The sequence below is a fragment of the Peromyscus eremicus genome, chromosome 8a, assembly GCF_949786415.1.
Source record: "Peromyscus eremicus chromosome 8a, PerEre_H2_v1, whole genome shotgun sequence".
NCBI lineage: Eukaryota > Metazoa > Chordata > Mammalia > Rodentia > Cricetidae > Peromyscus > Peromyscus eremicus.
The window spans coordinates 42,729,122-42,746,960 of NC_081423.1; the positions used below are offsets into that span (position 1 = coordinate 42,729,122).

Below are 17,839 nucleotides of genomic sequence, written 5' to 3' on the forward strand. Positions count from 1 at the left end.
GTGTGTGGGCCCATGTGAGCCTTGGCGTGTGTGGGCACGAGTGAGCCTTGGCGTGTGTGGGCACGTGTGAGCCGTGGCGTGTGGGCATGTGTGAGCCGTGGCATGTGTGGGCACATGTGAGCTGTGGTGTGTGTGGGCATGTGTGAGCTGTGGTGTGTGTGGGCATGTGTGAGCCGTGGTGTGTGTGGGCACGTGTGAGCCGTGGCGTGTGCAGAGGTTAGAAGGCCCTTGAGGGTGCTGGTTCTCTCCTGCTGTGTTACTCCCAGGATGGAAGCAGGTTGTCGGGCTTGGCAGCAGGTGTCTAAACCCACGGAGCCATCTCATTGGTCCTGCACTGGCTTTCTTGAACAGTGTTCTCCGTGACCACAGAAGCACACAAGTATGTGTATGGAAAATACGTGTTTGCTTATGTGACACATTGCATTACATAATAGAATTACAAATGGTGTGTATGAAGATCTAACTGCTCTCCATTTCTCATTCCTCCACAGTGTCTGTTTTAGGATTAGAATCCAGACTCGAGGAGGAAATCACAGAGATTCATATTTAATATGCTTACTTAATAAACATGTAGCCGATTTTAAGATGAAAATTTCGTAATAAATAACTATATGTAACTATAAATATATATATGCACACATATATACACATATATGGACCCACCCTTTCCATTTCACAAAGTAGTTTTTTCTTTTGCTGAAAATCTAACCAAAAGTAAGTCTTTTGAAAGGCAAATTTGGATCTCTTTAGTAATAGTTTCCCAACTAAAGAAGAGTCACGGGGCTGGAGAGATGCTTTAATTAGTAAAGTGCTTCTGTGCAAGCCTGGGGACCTGAGTGTGGATTCCCAACACCCATGTAAAAGTTTGGTTATGGCAGCATGTTCCTGTAAACCTTGCTCTGGGAGGTGAGAAAGGGGACTCCCTGGGGCTCCTTGACCATTTCAAGTCATTCTGTAGGTAGAGACTATGGTGGCAGAAGAATGTTTTTGCTTTAGAACATTAGTAAATGTCCTACTGTGTCTTTGTTATAATGATCAAAAGTTGACAATACTGCCGGGTGGTGGTGGCGCACGCCTTTAATCCTAGCACTCGAGAGACAGAGGCAGGTGGATCGAGGCCAGCCTTGGCTACAGAGTGAGTTCCAGGAAAGGCACCAAAGCTACACAGAGAAACCCGTCTCGAAAAACAAACAAACAAACAAAAAAAGTTGACAATACCTATGATGATTAATGTCAATTGTCAGATTGATAGGATTTAGTCACCATGGAAACAAACCTCTGGGCATGTCTGGATATATCAGGGCATGATATAGAATTAAAGGCTCCACCTTTTGAAATTCAAATTCATTTGAAAGGGGAGAACCTAAACTGAAAACGCCCCTGGGTTCTTTGAGGGGTTCTTTGCTCAAAAACAGCGTCCAAGGAAAGTGTTTCCCTAGGGCAGCACACAGGCTGACGGAAACTGTGGTGCAAGGTAGGCAGATGCCATCCAGAGGAGGCAGCAGAACTTGGTGATGTCATCCATGTGGTAATGGGTTTTCAGATATGAAAGACGCAAGATTGAGAGCATCATGGATTTTTCTGCCAGGGTTTGAGAAAACCCCCAAAGCCAGGCAATACGTGACCGGGTTAGAATCATTCAAGGACCATATTGTGAAGGTGTGAAGGACAGTGTGAAACCCAAGTTGCAAGCAATGGAGACCTCAGGGTGTTGAAAAAGCAGAGAGACGCTGCAACTCTGGAGTAGCACTGGCCCAAGAGAGAAGTTATGTCATGCTGCAGGTGGCAGAGATGGAGGGAAAAGACTACCTAAGTCTTTTGAAGCCAAGAGGAGTCCATCATGATTCCCAGATGCTTGATATGGAGCTGCAGGATTTGATGTTCACCCTGCTGGGTTTCAGTCTTGGTCTCACCATTCATTGCTAGGTTCCCACTATTCTGGTTTGAAATGGGAGTGTTTATTTTGTACTATTATATATTGGAAGCATGTAATTTGCTATATTATTATTATTATTATTATTATTATTATTATTATTATACAGAGATTCACAGTTAAGAGATCATGCTGTGTTTCAGATGAAACTTAGATTTAGGACCTTTAAACAATGTTGAAACTGTTAAAGACTGAGATTTTTGAAGTTTGACTGAATGCATTCTGCTTTATAAGATGGCTAAGACAAGAGGTAGAAAGTTTTGGCTTACAAGTGGTGCGTTTGAAAGTCAAATGGGCAAGGGATGGAACTGGGATGGTTAAGCTTGACTGTCACCCTGGCAGTACATAGACTCACCAGGAACAAACCTCGGGCGTATCTGCGAGGGATTTCTAGATTGGGTTAATTGAGGTGGGAAGACCTATTTAAATATGAGATGTACCATCCCCTAGGCTGGGTCCCTGGACTGAATAAAAAGGAGAATGTGAGCTGAGCATCTGAATTCCTCTCTCTCTGCTTCTGCCTGTGGATGTAACATGGCTGGCTATCTCAAGTCCCTGTTGCCATGACTTCTCCACGGATTTCTGAGCAGAAGTAATCTTCTCCTTAAGACGCTTTTGTCAGGTGTTTTATTGCAGCCGCGAGACAAGTAATTAATACAACACCCCAAGGAAAGGAGTCATCCAACACGCTGGCATACAGCTGAAGCTAATTCACTAGGGGCACACCCATGCTCTCTCTTAGATCAAACCCCTGTCCAACTGCTGCTGCTCGGCAGGTATGTGTTAGGTGGGTGGGGCCTCATGGGTATCATATATGTACAAAAAAGGGCCTCTTTCTAGTCTGTGAAAGTATAGTGAAATAGAGAAATTAAGTGGGGCTAAGTGACAAAGTATAAATAGTGAAATGTCACATAAAGGCACTGAGTGATGTTTGTCGTAAATGATTTGAGGAAAGTGAAGCAAATGTATTTTTTAGATTTATTTATTTTATGTATATGATTGTTCTATCTGCACGTATGCCTGCAGCCACCATGTGGTTGCTGAGAATTGAACTCAGGACCTCTGGAAGAGCAGCTGGTTCTCTTAACCTCTGAGCCATCTCTCCAGTCTATGAAGTAAATTTATATTGATGACGTTATAATGATTATGTCACATAGACAATGACGTTTAATTGTGTTAGCATAGATGAGGTAAGGATATGATTACTTGTAGGTTGGCAAAATGTTTGAGGAAAAGGGGAGATATGGGATTCTCAGATAGGAGAGTTTAAAGTAGTTTGAGTAGGTGCCTGGAGAAATCTTATTAAAAAATCTGCTTAAAACTCTTACTTAGATCTTTTTCAAAAACTTTTAGTGCTTTATTACATATATTAATTACATATAATTATTATATATTATATATAATAATGGATTTCATACATGCATTTAATTTATTTTTAATAATATTCATGTCCTTATTACCCTATTTCTATCCCTCTCACTTCCCAATGGTCTTATTCTTCCCAACTGGTCCTCTTCTATTTTCGTGTGGTTTTTTGTTTGTTTGTTTGTTTGTTTTTTGGTGAATCAGTGAGTTCAGTAGGGTTACTAACAGGAACATAGACTATGGAGTATTGACAGGGGTATGGATGACTTACCAGTAGCTACATCACTGAAGAGAATGTATCTGTTCCAAATAATTTCAGAACACATTTTTTAGGGCATATGGTCAAAGAGAAATTACTAGAAGGGTTTATAGACAATGCTTTTCTTTCAGTATTCAGAAGATCTATAGACCATTTCTCCTCTGCAGATAGAAATGTCTGGGAAGGGTCCAGAAAAAGTACCATGACCTTGTCTGAGATTTTAGAAGACAAAGGTTTCTAGTCAAGAGTCTATGTTGTCCTCAGAATGATTTTGAGAGGTGAGAATTCCAACCTAGGCACTGATCTTTTTGGGGAAATAAATCTGCAGCACTAGCTTCAACATGTGGCTGTTCCAGGAGTCAGGCAGAGATCATCTGGCTTTCAAAGACTTCCCCCTACCCCGGGAGGATATGATCTTCCTCCACGTTTCTTTCACATCCTTGTTCCTCAGAGTGTAGATGAGTGGATTGAGCAGCAGCGTGAAGACACAGTAGAAGAAGGAGAGGAACTTGGACTGAGTGTTGTTGCCTGGAGGCTAGAGGTACGTGTACATACCTGGTCCAAAGAACATGGTGACGACTAGCAAGTGGGAACTGCGTGTTCCGAATGCTTTGCGCCTTCCCTCGGCTGAAGGTAACTTCAGCACAGCCCTGGCAATGAAGGTGTGGGAGATGAGCACTGTCAGAGGAGACACTATTCCAAAAGGAAGAGCTCCCAAGGCTAAGGACAGGTCATTTGTAGTGGTGTCACTACATGCCAGTTTAATCAAAGCAGCACCCCACAGAAGAAGTGGTCTAGTGTATTTTCTGCACAAAGGGTGAGGTAAAGGGTGAGTGTACCTTGAACCAGAGAATTGGCCAGGCCACTGGCCCAGCATACAGCTGCCAGCCACACACATGTCCAGAGAGGCATGATGAGAACATATCAGAGGGGACAGCAGATGGCCATATATCGATCAAAAGCCTTGACTGCCAGCAGGGCATATTCAGTGCAGCTGGTCCAATGGAAGAAGTAGGCCTGTGTCACGCAGCTCCAGGAGGCAACTGTCTTTTCTGGGCCCCAGAGATTGACTAGCAGTTGTGGGACAATGGTGCACATGGCACAGAGGTCCAGCACAGAGAGGTTGTCTAGGAAGAAGTACATGGGTGTTTGGAGTCTAGGCTCCACCAGGGAGAGGAAGACAATAGAGCTGTTTCCTATCAGGGTGAAGATGTAAGAGACCAGAAGCACTCCAAAGAGGGGGATCTCCAGCCGTGGATGATCGGATTCACAGAGCTACTGTGAATGTGGTTCTCCAAACGCCATTTTGAGGGTTAGCTTTTAATTCTTTTGAGTATGTGCTCAAAAGTAGAACTTCTGGATTTTATTATATTTTTTTCTGCTGTATTCCAGAATCTTGGTACAATTTTACTTTCCCACCACAAGACAAATGTGCCGGGGAAACTCACATTCCGCCCTTCCATCTGCATTCCATATGCCTACACGGAAAAAGAAACATTTGGAAGGTAAACAAGATGCTTCCTTTTTAATAAGCCCCAAGGCAACAGCTTTGAAACGCCCACTGTATTTGTGACACTGTATTAGTGAGATATTGTCCATAACAATTCCATATATTGCTCAGTAGTTGATTTTCAAGTCCTGTTAGAGTGAAAATATCCAAGATCTGATGAAAATATCTACCCAAAGCCTGACCGAGTCAACTAGGATTCGTGTAAATTTTTTACTCCGCCTCTTTCTCCCCTATTCCTTCTTTCCTCCTTTTAAAATTAACCTCAGCATTCTTCTGTCCTTCAGCACAGTCAGCAAACCCGGTGCTATAACTTCATCTGGAAAGGGTGATGCTTCCCTTTCATCTGGCATATCTCTTTCCCGACCATTTTCGAGGGAAATGCTATTGAACATTTCCTTTAAGTGCAGGTAAGCGAGGAAGGGTAACATATGCGCACAGCTCTGAGAACTCTTCCTACTGGAAGAGGTTATTACATTGGTTATTAAACTGAGTTTATTTTTAGGAAATCAGCTCTCATTTTTACCCCAAATTTTATCATGGCAACGTGAACTTGACACCAAATTCATTTCAGTACATTTCAATATATAATTTTGTTACATTAAATGCATTTATATTGTCATTTAGCTATTTCCACCACCCACCTCTAGAGTCACTACCACCATCAAATTCAATCAATACCGATTGAACAATACCTATCTTCCTGTCTACCACAGTCCCAGAACCCGTCATCAGCCGTTCTAGGTACTTTTTGTGTGATTCCAATTAGTCTAATTATCCTAGAGAAATTTCATTGTATTTGTAACTTCGTCATTGACTTACTTCACTCACACCATCTCATCCAGATTCATCTATGCTCTAGGCTAAGTCAGGACTTCCTACCTTTTAAAGGGCCAATTAACACTAATTATATGTGTTTGCTATACCGTCTTTTGTATTCACCCACACATTCTCCCTCGAGTGTGTCTATATCTTGCTCATTGGAAACAGAGCTACTGTGAATGTGGTTCTCCAAACACCATTTTGAGGGTTAGCTTTTAATTCTTTTGAGTATGTGCTCAAAAGTAGAACTTCTGGATTTTATTATATTTTTTTCTGCTGTATTCCAGAATCTTTGTACAATTTTACTTTCCCACCTCTAGGGACTCTTTTCCCACATTCTCATTAATACTTGTTATTCTCTCATAGCAAAAATATGATGTAAAATCTACCAATCTTTTATTCACAAGTGTCTGCTCTGCAGAGAAACGCCTAGCTGGACTCAGGAAGGAGGCCTCAGATGTCCCAGAGCAAGGTTCAGGAAGTTCCACAGCATGGAATGGAAACCACAGACACAAGGAGGAGGCCGGAGATGACCCAGAATAGTTCCTGACCCTAAGAGGAAGATTAAAGTTGAAGCCTCCAGCCCCAGTACCAGGCCAACAAAGGAAAATGATTTCTCAGCCCTCCAACTTAGTCCTCTCCTGAACATTGTAAATGCCTCTACTGAAGGAAGAGATAGGACTCAACCAGCCAGCTCCAAATGTATAAGCCCCAGTGCAGAAACAAGCAACATGAAACACCAAGATAACATGTCTTCCCCAAAAATTACTAACTCCACAGTAATGCTCCCAGTGAGAATGAAGTGGGAGAACTTCCAGATGAAGAACTCAAAAGAATGCTTGTAACCATGTGATGATATATTGTGTACCCTAATAAACTTGTCTGAGGATCAGAGGACAGAGCCAACCACTAGATTAGACATAGAGGCCAGGCAATGGTGGCCAGTATTGGGAAGCACACTTGCCTTTAATCCCAGGAAGTGACAGCAGGGCGGAGAAAGGTATAAGGTATAAGGCGTGAGGAAACAGGAACTAAGGCAGTTCAGCAGAGACCCTTTCGGGTGAGGACTCAGAGGCTTTCAAGTCTGAGGATTCCTGGAAATAGGCTCGGCTGAGGAGTTGGCGAGGTGAGGTTGGCTGTGGCTTGCTCTGCTTCTCTGATCTTTCAGCTTTCACCCTGATATCTGGCTCTGGGTTTTTTGTTAAAAGACCATCTAAGATTAGAATAACATAACTATGTTCAAAACACAAAAAGAAGCCATGAAAGTACTCTAAGAGAACAAAAACAAAGCTGAATGGAATTTAAAAAATCAACCCTAAATCTAAAAATAGAATCCAACAAAGAAAATTGCTGAAGAAAAATCAAGCTAAAATTATATATATTATATATATTATATATAATATATATATAATATATATGTATATCAGAATAAACGAAAGCTCATCAGAAAATCCTCACCAACAGGATGGACCAGGTGGAGAACAGAGTGTCAAGAGAGCTTGATGACAAGGTAGATCAGCATCCTTCGGCAAAGGTCAATGGTAAATGAAGGAAAACTAAGGTGGCACCAGGAATCAGATTCAACTTAAATCCTTTTCATCATGTATCCACATTAACCTATTTGAATACTCTTTAGAAATTCCAGTCCTCTATCATTCTATCAGTCCATTCTATAATTCCATTATTTTTAAGGTCACATGAACCTTTCAAACCTCAACATATGACACTGGGGCTGATTCTGGTCTGGCTTCTTTTCCCACAAATGAATAGGTAGGTTATATATGGGGATACTCAGATTGGGATCTATAATTAACTTCCATAATATCAGCCTAATTATTTCTCTAAACACCGCCCCACATAAGTGCTCAGGTTAGGATGACCTAGTCTACCTCTTCATAGTACGTGCAGTGACTGCTACCCAGATTGACTTCTAAGTAATACTTTTTTCTATACTCTAAACTTCTTTTTCTTTCTTTCTCTTCCTACAACTACCCAGCACTATCGACTTAGCCTAGATTTTGATTTTTTTGAAGTTATTTTCTGTATCACCATGAAATATATGTCAGAAATTTTATTTCATTGGCTTGTATATCCTAATACTTATTGTGCGGTGACTTAATTTTCCTTGAATGGTTACTGTTCTGTTTTGGTCTGTTATGCATGCTTATGTTTTTAAGTTGACATTTTATTTACCCTGGCTTCTTACAGTACACAAAATCCTACATCCTAACTTCTTGGATATGAAAACCGAATAAGGTCATAATTGGGTTGAAAAGCACAGCCTCCTAGATGTTCTTACATTGTTTTCCTTGATTAAAAAAAAATATATCATTTCCTATACTAGCCCACACTCAGTGAGTGAGAATGTTCTTTATGATCCATTGTGGGACTTGCTAGAGGATAGAAAAATTTACTACAGACAGAAGACCTCAGCTGGCCACTCTTACTTACCTTGAGGGTGAAGGAGGAAGAGGTGCAGAGGGCGGAACCAGCCGTGAGAAGATTGAGGACCGGGTCTAAGAATTCACTCTTAGACAATGAGGGGTTCAAGGAGTAGGAGGCAGACTAGGCAGAAGGCAGGAACGAGAGTGAATTTGACGACACTGGGGGTCTCCTGAGGTTTATCCCTGAGCTCTTCTGAGGCCTGAGTTGTCTCATGGAGATAATTAAGCCAGGGGCTGTGTTTGTACAGAGAAACATTTGGGAGGAGGGAGGGTTCTTTTCATTTATTTTCTTTAGAATCATCATTGCCCTGAAGAATACACCTGAGTAAGCTGCATGCAACAGGACTGAAAGTCTGTAGCCTCCTCACATTGATGGGTTTCCCATCAACGAATGTGACTTGGAAAGTCTGATGTCCACTATAGTGAAGCTCTCTGGAGATATTTCTTGATAGTCCCTATATCAGAAACATATTAGGAAGTTCTTTATTGGGTGAATTTTTATTTTGTCACCATGGGGTAATTTTCTGATATCTTGATGATATATTTTGTTTCACGGTTGTCCTGGATGGTATTTTTTATTTTTGGGCAACTTGACATAAGCTAGAATTGTATAAGGAGATGAACCTCAGCTGAGAAAATGCTTCCATCAGATTGCCTGGAGGCAAGTCTGCAGGGACATTTTCTTTGTTAATGATTGGTGTGGCAGAACAAAGTCTGTTGTGGGCAATGCCATGTCTGGGCAGGTGGTTCTGGGTTGTATATAAAGCAGGATGAGCAAGCCATGAGGAGTAAGTCAGTAAGCCCCATTTATCTGTGGCTCCTGCTTCAGTTTCTGCCTCCAGGCTCCTGTTTTGAGTTCCTGCCCTGACTTCCCTCTGTGATAGAGTGTGACTTGAGAGTTGTAAGAAGCAAGAAACCCTTTACTCCCCAAGTTTTTCATTTGTTTTGTTGGTTGTTTTTTTGTTTTGTTTTTTTTGGTCATGGTATTTTATCACAGCAACAGAAACCTAAGAAAGATAGAAATTGGTACTAGAGGGCTAACTACTGCTGTGGCAGACCTGACCATGTTGTTTTGGGGGAGGATTGTGGAAGGAGTTTGGAACTTTGAGCTAGAAAAGCCAGTGAGTGTTCAGAGCTTAATGAGCTGTCGTAGTAACTTGGAAGTTAATGAGAGCAGCGTGGACAATGGAGACCTGGCTTGTGAAGTTTCAGAGAGAAGCTTGAGAGTCCCCTAAAGATTCTATCAGTACCCTTTGATATTCTGAACTGAGAATCTGTGGTTTTGGTTGGCTATGGCTAAAGATTGTCTGTGATTTAAAAAGAGACCAGCATCATTTAGGCTAAATCTTCTGGGAAGGGTTTCTTCAGGGTCATCACACAGACGTTGTGGCCCAAACAACAACAACTAGCATGATGTGATGACCGTAAGGATGCAGTGGTAGCATGCACAGCTTGATGGTAACCAACAGCCCTCTAGTTGGACTTAAGGCCCACTCAACAAGAGGATAATCATACCTGATATTGGAAACCTAACCAACCACCCAGGACTAGTGAAGCCACTTTACTAGACCAGCACAATCCTTAACTATATTCACAATATTTGTCCTTCTACCCACAGATAACTGCAGTCTTCACCCATCAGGGAAACGTCTCTTTTCAACAGAAGGAGACCACTACAGAAAAACACAACCAATCAAAATGCAGAGGTGTGGAGCCCAAGTGCCAATGGATACATCTACAAAATGACTCCCGCGCCTAAGGCTCAGGTATCATTGCAGAAGAAGGGCTGGAAAGATTGTAAGAGGGAGAGAATCTTGGAGCTTGCTGTGAGTCTCCTGTTAATGTCTGGAGCTAAACACATAAAGTCTCACCAGCCTGACCACCGAGACAGGAGCTGAACAAGGACACCGATAGACATGCCAGAGCAGACAGGGCAAAGCCCACGAGGCCTCAACCCCAGACAGAGAACTACAGGTAACTAAGGAATGCTGAGAGCGGGAGAAATAGTCTTCCCCAGGGAAGAGCACAGCAATTGGCTATCCAAAACCAAATGGTCAGCCCTGAAAGCATATATATAAGTAACATTTTTTTTTTTTTTTGGTTTTTCGAGACAGGGTTTCTCTGTGTAGCTTTGCGCCTTTCCTGGAACTCACTTGGTAGCCCAGGCTGGCCTCGAACTCACAGAGATCCGCCTGGCTCTGCCTCCCGAGTGCTGGGATTAAAGGCGTGCACCACCACCGCCCAGCATAAGTAACATTTTTAAGGCTTATCACAAACAAGCAAATTCAATAAGATTTTTGGCCTATTTTTTTTTAGATTGTGTAATGTATACAGGAATTATTTTATTTTATTTGTAAATCCATCAGAGGACAAAATACTTCACCAAATAGTCTTGCATATTGTAGAATCTGCTTATTTTATTTACTTTTATTAAATTATTTATTGACAGACAATAACCACACGTTCTCATGGAATACAGTATGTTTTCATAAATGTATGTACTTTGTGTTGGTTTATTCAAGCTGAATAGGCTTGATTGAATCAATTTATGATTTAAAAAAATAATTACTTTAAAAAATGTTAAGTGTTTTGCCTGCATGTATGTGTATGTACCGCATGCATGCAGTGCTTCAGGAAGCCAGAAGAGGACAGTAGAGTCCATGGAGCTGGAGTTACAGATGGTTGTGGGCTGCCATGAAGATCCCAAGAACAGAACACAGGTCCTCTGCAGGAGCAGTAAGTGCTCTTAACCTCTGAGCCACCTCTCCGTTCCAATTTATGATTTTTTCCATGATAATATTCAAAATCCTTTTTAAATGATTTATTTATTTTTATTTTACGTGCATTGGTGTTTAGCCTGCACATATGTCTGTGTGAGGGTGTTGGATCTCCTGAAATTGGAGTTACAGACAGTTGTGAACTGCCATGTAGGTGCTGGGAATTAGAACCCAAGTCCTCTGGAAGAGCAGCTGGTGCTCTTAACCACTGAGCCATCTCTCTAGCCCCCTCAAAATCCTTTTTAATAGCTGTTTTGAATTGTAGGTTGCACTATTGCTGAAAATACATCCTCTGTGTTCTAGGATATCAATATTCCTCCCTTATCTCCAGCTGTAGCTACAAAGAGCGTCACGTTTCTTTCTTTTTCCCCAGTTTTCTCCTTTTTCTTGACTCTAGGAACCGCTGCTCATTAAGCCTACAAGCCCAGATTTTCTAACTTCCACATCTGAGTTGATTTATGTAGTTCTGCCTCTCTCTGTGCCTGCCTCATTTCACTTTTGAGTAGAATTTCCGGTCATACCCATGCTGTTCTCTCCATGGCTGAAGAGTACCCCATTGTTTGTATCTGCCCCACGTCCTCCTCTACATTGATCCATCAATGGGCACCTTGTTTGATGGTGAGTCTTGTTCATTGAAGGGAGTGCAGCAAGAAGCACCAGAGTGTTGGTACTTTTGATGTACTTAGTTTCTTTCTGGTAAGTACAGAATAATGGGATTGTTGTATTTTAAGGTACTTCCATTTAAATTTCCTTGGGAACATTTCCATAATTTCTGTGTTTATTTACATTTCTACCAACAGTCTATGAGTGTTTCCTTCTAGTGTTTGGGTCTGAAATGTTCCCTAAAGTTTGTATACAGAGAGTTTTTTTGTCCTCAATTCATCAATATTCAGATGTGAGGTCTTGAAATCTGATTGGATCATAAGGACGATAACCCACCAACGGACTGAATGGATTTTAACTAACAATGAACCAGAATGGACTTTTAGGAAGTTTGGTCTTTGGAGGAACTGGTGTATCTGAAAGTATATGTTGTTCCTGGCCCATCCTTTCTTGTTCTATTCCTCATTGTCATGAGGTAGGTGGCTTTGATCAAACATGCACTCTGCCAAAATGTTAAGAATCATTACAGGACCAAGGCAATGTAGTCAATAACTGTGGACCAATCATCTTTCACTTTAGCGCCTTTTCAATGTGTTTTATAATGTGATGAAAATCCATACAGCACATGCCCGTCTTCCCACCTTCGTCGTTTTTGTCTGTTTGAGGACATTCTTCCTCTTCCTGTGTAGCCCACATTGACCTGGAATCTTCTTGCCTCTGCTTTCTGAGTGTCTGGATTATAGGTAGGCATCATGTCCAGCCTTAGAGAGACATTTAAAGTACTTATTTAAATAAGAAGGTCTTCAGATGGAAAGTAAGTCTATGAGCCTGACTACTTGGAAGATGAGAACCAGATTTGCTTATGGGCTTTGCTAGAGAAATTCCCCTAAAATTGAATATACCCAAATTATGTTTCCTGAGTTTGATAACAATGTAGTAACACATACATGGTGCACAGTGGACCTTAAACTAATCAAGAGTGTCTCTCTAATTCAACCCAAGCTTGACAACTTTTCACAATTTCTCTAAGCTCAGGCATCTGGTGATGACTCGCACTGTTGATGAGCCTATTGTCTTACGTTCCAAACAATTAAGGACACAGTGTTTGCTTTTCTGTGTTTAGCTTATTTCACTTGACCTTGTGTTACCTAACTCCAGCCATGATGTCACAAATGGTAGAAATTCAGTTTTATGGGAGAATATTTACCCATTTTGTATCCTTACCACTTTTTCTTCTTCCCTCTATCCCTTGATGAATGCTTGCTGCCAACTGTGCTATTTTGAATAGTTTAGTAAAGAACAAGAGTGTGCAGGCATCTTTTCTACACATTGGTTTCTAACATTTTTGGCACGGTAAATAGAGCTGACTGTTGAGTAGAACGTGGCTTGAAGGGTCATCTCAGAGGTCTACATCATGAACTTTGCAAATGTTTGAGATGGTGAGTGGATTGTTTGAATCTTGTCATTCCACGATATATGCAGAAGTCATAACATCACTTTCTACACCATAAATATGTAGAGCTGCAATTACTATACATGAGATAAAATGTAAGAACCACATGGAATAACATGGCTTACTGGTTTCAACTGTGTCATTGAAAAGTGTGACTGAAGCTGATTGAAAAGTGGGCGAGTAGGCATCCTTTTCCCCCCAATTCTTTTAGATGTCTAATTTAAAACATACAAAGATTACTCTCTTGCTGCCCTCTGCTCTGATCATTTACTTCCATAAGATCATGGAGCTGGAAAAGAAATAGATGGGGGGGGTGTTGTTCTTCGTTATTTCTCTCTTTAGAGTTTATCACTCACCTTGTTTAAATGTTGACTCTAAGCTTAGCTATTGCTGTTTATTTACTGTGCCAAGAAAAATCTCCTGTCATCCGGCTCTAGTGCACACACAGTCTAATAAATTCTAGTGTCTGTAACCATCATGACAATCTCATGGAGCCAATTTATTACAATACCTATGACATGCCCCATTTATCTGTTTTCTTTGATCTTCATGCTAGCTTGGGTGTTTTTTTGTGCTTTTGGAACATTCCAGCTATTTATTTCTTCACAAAATTCAAAAGCACTTCAAAAGTTCAGCTCAGCGCTTGCTTCTCACCCCACTTCAATCCCCAGCTTTCTGTGGAAGGAAGACCGCCTCGAGGGTACCATTCTTCAACTCGCTGTGAACGCCCTTCAAGTTTAAAGCGTTACAGAGGATGTGTGGACACTGTTCTGTGAAGCTACAATCCCTGTCTCTACAAGGACACCTTCTTTACCTCCCACCAGTTGTGTTGAAGCCCAAGGGTCTCTGCATATTTGTTTTAGGAGCTTTAGGATTGCGAGCAGAAAATTCTATATTATCTTTTTCAAGACCCTATGTTGAATCTCTGTGTGTCTGGGGAGCGGTATTGTCTGTTTTTTGGGATGCAGAATGTAGATTTCAAAATTATAGGATGGTAAAGTGTGGTAGAAATGAGCAAAATCACTCAACACTAAGGCATCAAGGTTGCTGTTCAACGAATGAACTGATTTTATTTTGGCAGCATCTAAGAACTATGTAAAATGTGAAGTTATAATTTTTAAGATTTATTTATGTGTGTGTGTGTGTGTGTGTGTGTGTGTGTGTGTGTGTGTGTGTGTAAAACAAAAGTGCAGGGTGACTCTGGAAGAGCGTCAAGTGCTTTTAACCATTGAGCCAGTTCTCCAACTCCAGAGAGGTCATCGTTTTTCACAGTGTAGAGATTTGTATAAGGATTTCACAAACCCAAATGAGGTTTTGAACACAAGCATATTCACATGTCAAACTACAGACCATTATATATTACTTTGGTACATGTTGGTCACTGAGCCCCAGCTGAACCATACACTGGTACCCTATCTTCTCATCCGTCTGTTAGGGCTCATAGTGTCTCCTGATACACTGCTCAGTGTGCAAATAGTTCATTAAGGGATATTCATTCCTCTGTTATGGCTCACAGTGTCTCCTGATACATTCATTGCTCAGTGTGCAAATAGTTCATTATGAGATACGTATCAACTTGAAGACTCCTTATTATCCCAGTGAGGGCTGCATATCTTGCCTTCTCTGGGGTGGGACTACTGTGGAGACAAATCCTGTTGAATATGTTCCACACTTCAGTATACAGCAGGCTGCACTCCAACAATGAGGGTGTGGGAGACTAGCTCCCACCTCTTTAAGGGTTCTTATGAGGAGGAGAGAGGGATAAGAAAATATTGGATAGAAAGATAGCGAAGAGGAGAAAGACAGAAACACAGGATAGCTTTGGGACAACCTGGGTCAATAACCAACAGCCTTTTCCGTTTATTCAAAAGAGCTTTTTATAACAATGCCAAAGGGCGGGGCAAAAGACACCCCCCACACACACACACACACACAAGATCAAAGTACACTGCACAGCCAAGTGTAGACCTTTCCAAACACCTGGTAACCACGCCCGAGGTCAAATCATCCCCTTATGCAGCCCTGCTGGGTAAAGCAAGCTCAGGTTTTCGGACCCTGAGTAAGTTCCCACTAGGAAACCTCTGTGGGTGTCCACACGAGGGAAAGAGGCATTTCTGTGTAGTGTCTTCCTTCTCTCAGCTGTCATTACAAGTGCTACACACTTGGTAGTTTAAACAACGGGTGTTTATTTCTCATAATTCCAACAACTAGGAAGTCCTGTTGGCTTGGGAGAAGTGGTTTATTTTCACAACTCTTCTTTCTGGTTTACATATTTTTACTATTTCAAAAAATTAGATAGATAGATAGATAGATAGATAGATAGATAGATAGATAGATAGATAGACAGACAGATAGAGATAGATAGATAGACAGACAGACAGATATCACAGATACCTTATCTTTCTTGCTTCTCTTTCTTCAAGGGTCTTAATCTAATTATGGAGAATATGCTGTCAGGATCTAATTACTTATTTAAGACTCACTTACAAATGCCATCACACAGAGATGTGTGTCAGGTGGGAGAGAAGGAGGTAAATATTCAGTCCATAGCAGGTATCCAGAGCATAATCAAATTGTTTTCTAGATGAAGAGAGGTAAATCCAAAGAGCATTCTAGAAAATCCATTGACCTGTCTGTCTCAGCAGGTCTTTCTTCAATGACAGGTCACTGGGAGGAAGGATCACGGGAGGAGAAGAGAAAGAAGACAGTTAAGCTGGATTCAGGAGGTCTTACACAAGCTATATCTATGCCAAGCAAGCTTGTTAAGAAGTATAGAGTGTTATATACAGGCTTCAGGGTGGGGAATGAGACAGAATTAGCAGAAAACTATCATACAATGGAATGAAATCAGCAAGAAGCTAATCAAACAATATTGTACAAAAGGAACACAAGATATCTCAAGTGTGTCACAGACCAAGAACATAGCTGCCTTGGGACTGATAACCAACACCTTTTAGGGGAGTGTATTAGGGTTTCTATTGCTGTGAAGAGACACCATGACCATGACAAAATCTTATAAAGGTGGTCCTGGGTTCAATAAGAAAGCAGGGGCTGAGCAAGGCATGGGGAGCAAGCTAGTAAGCAGTACCCCTCCATGACCTCTGCATCAGTTCCTGCCTCCAGGTTTCTGCATTGTTTTAGTTCCTGTCCTGACCTCCTTCCTGTTAGGTCTCAAACTGAAGACAAATGGCTAATTGAGGACCCATTATCATATCAAAACATATGCTGGATTCCAGGTTCTCCCAGCATCCCTCAGTATCTACCTGTGCAGGGCCCTCCTGCCCACCCCCTACCCTGTGAACTCTTTCTACCTGGGGAGGTCATGAAGTAGAATTTTTTAATGTATGCTTACATTAAATTCCCTGTTAACTGTATATAACACAGAGTTTAATTGTATTAAGTGCATTTATATGCTTGTTCAGTTCTTGCTGCCATCTATATCTAGAATCTTTGGATTTATCAAACTCAAACTAGACCCAATAAATAATCTCTCCATGTCCACCCCAATCCTAGATCTTGGTACCCATCATTCTTGTTTTATGTGAACTTTGACTAGTTCCAATGCCTTAGAAAAATCCCATAAGCCAGTGTCCTAGGGTTTTATTACTGTGAAGAGACACTATGACCATGGCTAGCCTCATAAAGGAAAACATTTAATGAGGGCTGGCTTACAGTTGCAGAGGCTTAGTTCATTGTTATCATGGTGGGAAGCATGGGGGAGGGTGTGTGTGCATAGACATGGTGCTGGAGAAAGAGCTGAGAATTCTACATCCAGATCAGCATGCAGCAGGAAATGAAGTGACACACTGACCAGGCTTGAGCTTCTAAGACCTCAAAGCCCACCCCCCCCACCCCCATGATGCACTTCCTCCAACAAGGCCACTCCTACTCCAAAAAGGCCACACCTGCTCACAGTGCCACTCCCTATGGGGGGCCATTTAATCAAACCACCACACATAGTATTTAAAATTTTGTCATTGACTTGTTTCATGTACATTATGTCCTTATGTATCAGCTAAAATTAGAGAATCCATTTATCTACATTCTCAGTCAGGCTCTCTCTTTAAATACATTTTCATTTTCATCAGTTAGAGTCTTTGATGATGGTGTCTTGTCCCTAGATCTCCCTTTATAACCCTCTAATGCAGACCTTGATGTTTCTGTACTGATCTATCTATCAACTGCAGCTGTGAGACCACGGAAACTGTCTTTTTCTAAACATTTTAGTCAATTTCTTTTAAATTTAACCTCTCTCAAATTTTCAGGACATAGAAAAAATACAGCCAGAGTCTTCACCAGAACGTAGCATGAATGGCCTCCAGTCCTACTCTCCCAGAGTCATTTTTCCCTCTGAAACTTCATGCTTCAGACCTCTGTTATCTTCATTCCTCTTAGAATTCTGGTATTGTCCTTCCCCACCAGAAATGACAATTAAGTTCTGTTCACAGCAGTCTAAGACACCAAAAAGTAAACACACAGCTTTTACATCTTCTTTCAACAACCCAGTTTCAATAGCCTACAAATGGCCTACTTATCACAGCATCAGCCCCAGGCCTATGTAGGAATATTCTGCATCAGCTACTTTTCTCATTGCTTTGATAAAATGCCTATGAAAAGCTACTGACAGAGAAAGGGTTTACTGGGACTCACAATTTGAAGGTGCAGTCTAGCATAAG

The 17,839-nt window shown here is 41.4% G+C and overlaps 1 pseudogene; it reads right to left on the reverse strand.

Moving 5' to 3' along the window:
• Positions 1 to 3,927: 3,927 nt before the first annotated feature.
• Positions 3,928 to 5,026, reverse strand: LOC131916580 (olfactory receptor 2C1-like; annotated as a pseudogene).
• Between the last annotated feature and the right edge of the window lie 12,813 nt (positions 5,027 to 17,839).